Consider the following 7,630-nt stretch of genomic DNA (forward strand, 5'->3'; position numbering starts at 1 on the left):
CCAGGCACTCGGTCAGGCTGCAACAGGCCGGCCAAGAGCTGCGCCGGGCCCAGGTAAAAGGGAGCGTGGCCTAATCACGGGAGATGTGGCCATACCTTCCTCAGCTCGGCGCATAACCAGTGGGGGGCATGATCAGTTTGATCACTCCCCCCACAGGTATAGGAGACTGCTGTGACTGCTGCTTCGCAGTCGCGAGCAGTCTCCTAGTGCAGCCCAGCACACAGCATGTGCTGGGCTGCTGTGATGTAAGAGGGAGGAGGAGTGGTGCTGGACCCGGGCCCCCGTCTGGCCCCTCCAGCAAGCCTGGGCCTGGGTAATTAGTAACTGCTCCCCCCCTCTCTGCACCTCTGGGCTGCAACGTCAGTTGCAGTGCTGGGATTGCAAATGCAGCAAAGAGGTGTCTGACACCTCCTTCAGCATTTGCATCTGAGATGGACAAATTTGCATAACTGCTTGTGTGCAGCTCTGCAAATCTGTCCATTTCTGAATAAGGCCCTAGATTTGTCTAATTGTAGTGCTGGCCCTGGTCATATAATATGCTGAAATGAGTTTAGATTAGGGGTGTGCACTGGCCACTTTTTGTGTTTTGTATTTTGGATCTGTATTTATTTGGAAAAAAGCATCAAAACAGCTAAAATCACAGAATTAGTTTTTTTTGTTCCTATGCTATTATTAACCTCAATAACATTCTTTTCCACTCATTTCCAGTCTATTCTCAACACCTCACAATATTGTTTTTAGGGCAAAAGGTTGCACCGAGGTAGCTGGATGACTATGCTAAGCGACACAAATGGGCGGCACAAACACGTGGCCCATCTAGGAGTGGCACTGCAGTGGCAGACAGGATGGCAGTTTGAAAAACTTATCGCATCACCCATCAACTGCTACTGGGCACACAGGACAGGACCCAGGAGAGAAATGGGCGCTGCTGATGCTGATAGGACGCTGTTTGTGGGGAACTTAGATCCCAGGGCCACCGAGGAGATCCTGTTTGAGCTGTTTCTGCAGGCTGGTCCTGCATTTAATGTTAAAATTCTAAAGGACAAGGATGGAAAATCGAAACAATTTGCTTTTGTCAATTTCAAACATGAGGAGTCTGTTCCCTATGGAATGAGTTTGTTAAATGGAATCAAACTCTTTTGGAGGCCGTTGAAAATTCATTTCAGATCAGGAAGCAACCATGGCTCCGCAGAAGCAAATAGCGCAGCCTACTCACCACAAGGAAATGGCAGTTTTACTGGAAACAGTCCATCAACACATGACCGCAGGCATGATGGCAATGGGGAGTTCACAAAATACTCTGAACTTTCACCTCCTGCTCCAAACTATCAGAGATCTTACTCTTCTCCGGACAATCTTCAAAGACAAGCAATGATGAATAACTTCTATAGGTCGGAATCCCCTCATGGATCCAGCACAGCAATGATGGCCTAACCCAGTTACTCGCCATCACATTATCCGTCTTGCCAAAGTCAGTACAGTCACGGATCCGATCATTCTCCCCCACACAGATATGATTTCTCTTCCAGCCACTGATCTAGTAGAAGCCATAGCTCTCATTCTTATCAAAAGGAGAGTTACCACAATAGCAGAGACAAGGGATGTGCAGGCTCAGATTAGTTCGGATTTTCTCGCCAAGTTCAGATTTTACCCGCCAAATATCAGGTCTCAGAAAGAGGCAAAATGTCATCTTTCATGGACAAACATCATCTTTCATGGACTTTTGTCCAGGACAGCCCCTGTAAAAATTATTTTGATGAAGGGCAGCGTACAACCCACAGGACAGCCCCTGCAAAAATTATTCATATGAGCGTACCCCTACAGCAGACAGGGTAGCCCCTGTAAAAATAATTTGTATGAGTGTACCCGTACAGTAGACAGGGCAGCCCCTGTAAAAATTATTTGCATGAGCGTACCCCTGCACCACACAGGGCAGCCCCTGTAAAAATTATTTGTATGAGCGTACCCCTACAGCAGACAGGGCAGACCCTGCAAAAATTATTTGTATGAGCATACCGCTACAGCAGACAGGGCAGCCTCTGTAAAAAATATTTTTTATAACTAAGTATAACTTAAGTAAGTAACACACATCACTGAGCTCCCAGCTCCCTAACTCTGCACACTCCACAGCCAGAATGAAAAATGGCAGGGATTATGGGACCTTTATAGAATCCAAAACCCGCGAGAATCCAACAGCGGGATGATGAAATTTTGCCTCGCTTCGGGCACCGAATTTGGCGGGAAAATCAGAGCCAGATTCGGTTCACGACTTGGATCAGGGGGGCTGGGGGGGTTCAGATTTCAGAAATCTGAACCCGCTCATCCTTAGTTTAGATGCAAATTGGAGTTCTATTTCAGCAGAATCCTGTGGCATGTTTTTAATATCCAATGGGCATAGCAAAATATTGTCTGACAGTGTTGGCATGTAAATATCTATAAATTTGTTATTGTTTGAATAATTTTCTCCTTGAACAGCTCAGAAATGTTTTCTGTTGCTACTCACTATTTTAGTAAGGCTGTGTCTTTTGTAGAAGCTTATTTAAACATAACACTAGAATTAGAAATTATACTGACACTGGGCCTGATTCAGAGCTGAATGACCACAGCATATGCGAGCGTCCATGATGATGGTCGCGATGGTCTTGACCATCGCGACCATCGGGCTTGCGACGGAGACCCTGCGGTAGGGTCTCGCTGCCACAAGCCCTGGAGTGATTTTGGCTCTATCAGAGCCAAAATCACTCCCACTGACATCACTAGTGATGTCAGTGGGGCCGGCTTCAGACGGTAGGCGTTCCCATGGGAATGCCTCCGTCTGGCAGGCACGCCCCCGGCATGCCCACCAAAGGGGGTGTGCTGTCAATCAACATCGACAGCATGCCCCCTTTGGCGCGAGACCCTGAGTGATGGAGAGCCCGTCACTCGCCGGGTCTCGCGCATGCGCACGACGGAGCTCCCTCCGTCGTGCGCATGCACAGTGGGGGAACATCGACCCGCTTGCGAGCGTCCTGCGCTTGCGAGCGGGTCTGAATGACCCCCACTGTTTTATATATGTATATTTTAATACACTGCTGACATAATTAAATATTGTAAGAAGTGAAAATATTCTAAGAAGTTTGTATATGTTTGTTTAGTTTTAAAAATTGAAGTTTAAAAGCAGAATGATATTTTACAACCTTATCCTGCTGTATGAAAACAAAACGTTTGTTAAAGGTATAAAAATATGTTATTTGCATCAAATTGCCTGAAAAGATAAAAGTGTTAGAATAATCGGTCCAGGTGGGCTGCAGTCCCAGCTAAGCGTGGGCATGGATAATGAGTGATAAATTATATACAAAATGACAGTGTGAGTATTTAAACACTATTTGCACTGCTACATCTTCTAGTTATATGCTTCACTGAATCACTGTTTTTATATCTTCATTTTGATGGAGAATAATTATTGTGTATAGCTATCGCTTTATCTGGAACCAACAATTCACTACATTGACAGTAGAGTTTAAGAAAAATACATACTCTATTGCTATAAACCCCAAACATTATTATATAAACTTATAGCATGCTATTATTAATAGGTTCATAGCCGTCGTGTTATAATTCCTCTGCAAAATGATTTTGCAATCTGATATTTTATTTAATTCACGTGTATGATTTTAAGTATTGGAATATGAAAATGGAGTAAACAAACGAAGATCTTCAAAATCCAAATAATAGTGAGAAAGAACATATAGCAGTGGTAAGGAATTACCCTGATCATTCCATTATTGCTCCCTGCTTTCAGATGCTAATAACACTTTATTAGTAATACAGATCTGCATGAGTATTATGAGAGAGAAATCGTAATTTGTTTAGCCAATTTTGAGAGGTATTTTAAAAAAAAAAAAACATAAAACATTTTCATAATTTGATACAGATGTCTAATGGGTAGTGCATTGTATTTTTCTTTAAACTTATGCCCGTATCCACTACACGATTAAACAGAGCGATTGAATGATAACTACATCATTATCGTTCAATCGCTTGTTAATCATCCGCAAATCAGGCAGTTTAATGTCAAAACGACCAGCGATGCACACGCCCGCTGGTTGTTTTTGACATCCATCATTGCTCCGAACATGTTGGTCAACCTGACGACGTCGTCAGATTGTGAAACGACTGCATGATTACAATGTCGCAATCGTGCAGTTGTTTCTATGTCTGCTAGTGGATGTGCCCCTTTACAGATGAAGCGAAAAGCCACTCACAGCGTACCAGAGCCCCTAGGCTTTGACTAATGGCACAGGACTTGGTTTTATACACACATACTAATTTCCGGATGAAGCAGAACTGAACTTGGCATGAAGAAAAGTGGCAACTGCTCGCATTGAAGCCCTTTGTACGCAGACTCAGTCTCAGGACCTGATTCAGAGATGTACGTCTTACAAGGCCATCGCTAGGTTCAGTGGCGGGCTGGGCTGGGGGGCAGGGTGCCATGTGCCCCCCGGGCTGCAGCGTCATACGGGCCACGGGCAACGGGCAGTCTGAGTCACTGTGACACAGACTGCACCGTGTGTGTAGTGCTGACCGGACGGAGTTCGGTCAGCGCTACACAGCACAAACACACAGCCGCCGGAGCCGGCAGCTGTGTGTTTGCTGTAATCAGCCGCTGAGAGTCTGTCAGACTCTCATCGGCTGCTGCTGCTCCCACTGCGTGAGCCATCTTCCAGCTCCCGCAGTGGGTAATGGGAGAGACGTCATGAGTAATAATGTCTCTCCCATGCAAAGTGGCTGGAGGAGCTGTTAGCGGCGGGACCAGGAGCGGGAGTTTCAGGTAAGTGATTTTTTTTTTATTAAGTCTCTCTCTACTGGAGGGGGGGACTACTGGGGGCACTACCAGGGGGGGATTACTATGGGGGCACTACCAGGGGGGATTACTACTGGGTGCGCTACAAGGGGGGGACTACTAATTATGGGGGCACTACAAGGGGGGGACTACTACTACTGGGGGAACTACAAGGGGGGACTATTACTACTGAGGGCACTACAAGGGCAGGGCTACTACTGGGGGCACTACAAAGGGGGGGACTACCACTACTGCGGGCACTACAAAGGGGGGGACTACTACTACTGGGGGCACTACAAAGGGGGGGACTACTACTACTGGAGGCATTACAAAGGGGGGGACTACTACTACTGGGTGCACTACAAGGGGGGGGACTACTACTACTGGGGGCACTACAAGGGGGGGACAACTACTGGGGGCACTACAAGGGGGGGCTACTACTGGGGGCACTACAAGGGGGTACTACTACTACTGGGGGCACTACAAGGGGGGGACTACTACTAGGGGCACTGCATAGGGGGGAGGGGACTACTACTAGGGGCACTACATAGGGGGAGGGGACTACCACTGGGGGCACTGCATCGAGGGTCCACTGCTGGGGGCTCTATTTAAAGGGCAATACTGGGGGTACTGCATAGGGGGGAGACTACAACTGTGGCCACTATTTAAGGGGCATTGCATAAGGGTTACCACTATTGGGGGCACTGCATGGGGGGTGGACTGCTACTGGGGGCACTATATAAGGGGCACTGCATAAGGGGTACCACTATTGGGGGCACTATATAAGGGGCTTACTACTGGGGGCACGAGGGGCAATGCATAGGGGGGATCACTACTGGGGGTACTACTGGAGGCCTGCATAAGGGTGTTCTCTCCTGTGGCACATGGGGGCACTGCATATGGGCACTACAACAGGGGGCTGCCCCTAATCTTTATTTTTACCTTACATTAATCCCATATGGACCCACCTCCTCCCTGAAACATTTCAGGGGCGGGCGCCATAGCACGCACGTTCTTCGGGAACCCTGGCTACACGTTACTCCTCTGCCAGAGCCGCCTGCATGCATTTGCCCCCCAGGCTAAAAGTTGCCAGTCAGCCCCTGGCTAGCTTACCCCTTGAGCATTTACCAATAACGCCATTTGGGGGCTGAAAGGTGGGTTTTTCCGGAGCCATGCAGGTAATGTTCAGGTAGGGCTGCTCCTTCAGACTATGGCAATCCGGGCGGCAACCCTGCTAGCCTGGGCCTTGAACCATCACTGACAACATTGTATGCAGCAGATTTGGGATAATATGCTAATGCTGCAGGAGGCGTCTTGTATAAATAGATGCCTCCTGCTGGCTTCTCTGATCCACTGCTGCATCCGAATGTCCAGCATCAGATTATCTGAGTGGACATGGTCATCTGAGTAACCCTCAGGTTAATCAGGATGACAGGTAATTCACACTTCTAAAGCCAGTGAAACTGCGAGCATGCCTGGAAAATGGAGTTACGGGCCCCCATTTTCTGCAATGCAGACTGTTGCTGTGCCCGCTCTACTCCCAAACAGGCTGCAGCGTCCTGGGCATTGGAAGCAATCTCGCATACAGACATCTGAACATGCGCAGTGCAGCATTTGTGCATGCACAAATCTCATACTGTCAAAGATGTACATAAACCATTTGCTTTGCGTTCATCTCTGAATTAGGCCCTCAGTCGTACACAGATGTTCAAATGTTGCACACTAAATTGATCAGTGTAAACTAGTAATGTAGTTTTGTCATTTCTATGTGGTTTACTTTAAATATGTTAATAAGACAAACATTTTGAGATGAAAAAATGCTCAATGCAGCAAAGTCGCACAGGATCGAGTCACAGAGAGTATATTTGGTGTGACTGAAATAACCTAGAAAAGGTTACAACTGTAGTTAGTCACAAGTTCACAACACAGAAAGACTGACTAATAATGCATCTAAGAAACTTTATTGGAGAGATTTTGTCTTGGACAGAGTACTGTATATGTTAAATGAGGATGGGTACAGGATCCCGGTGGTCAGAATCCCAATGCCGGTATCCTGACCAGGTTACAATCCCAACACCTCCCGGTAAGTTAGCCTAACCTAAACCCTACCCCTAACTCTCCCTCACTGCAGCCTAAACCTAACCACCCCCCTAGTGCTTAATACTAAACCTCCCTCCCCTCAGCCTAAACCAAACCTCCCCCCACAGCCTAAACTTAACCCTCACCCTAGTCCTAACCCCTAACCCTTTCCTTAACCCCAGTACTTACTGTACCTTCAGGATCCCGTTGGGATTCCGGCACCAGTTTTCTGATGTGTCGGTATTCTGGCGTCTGCATTCCAACGCATGTGCCTGTGCACTGTATAAACTTGCAAGAAAGAGGGGGAGGATTCCTGCACAGAAACTCCTTTTGGGGGGCACACTTATGTTAATATATTAATTTAAAATATAACTTTTATTAATCACATTAAATTAAAATAGGTATAAGCAGCCGTGATGAGGTAATAATTAGGATAAAAGGTGTCTAATCTCCCCCTAAAAATTATCTTTTTAAAATTAAAAGTTTTAAACTTTTTTATTGTCCCAAAATTGTGCTTGGTTGGGTATAATGCATCTTGTACCCCAGAAAATTTGTATAATAACCAGGGATATCTGGTTTTAAAAATGTGGCTGCATTGAAGGTAAATATTTGAAAGGCACTTTTAATATAGTATAAATGTGCATCATAAATTATTTTCTGGATCACGAGATACAGTATTAGGCAACATGTAAATCTTTTTGTTTATTAATTTTATTAATTGTATTTCTT

General features: G+C 46.2%; 1 pseudogene; it reads left to right on the forward strand.

Moving 5' to 3' along the window:
* The first annotated feature begins 918 nt into the window (after positions 1-918).
* LOC148542238 (RNA-binding protein 7 pseudogene) lies at positions 919-1,620 on the forward strand (annotated as a pseudogene).
* The last annotated feature ends 6,010 nt before the right edge of the window (positions 1,621-7,630 follow it).

The sequence above is a fragment of the Taudactylus pleione genome, unplaced genomic scaffold, assembly GCF_031769625.1.
Source record: "Taudactylus pleione unplaced genomic scaffold, aTauple2 ptg000015l, whole genome shotgun sequence".
NCBI lineage: Eukaryota > Metazoa > Chordata > Amphibia > Anura > Myobatrachidae > Taudactylus > Taudactylus pleione.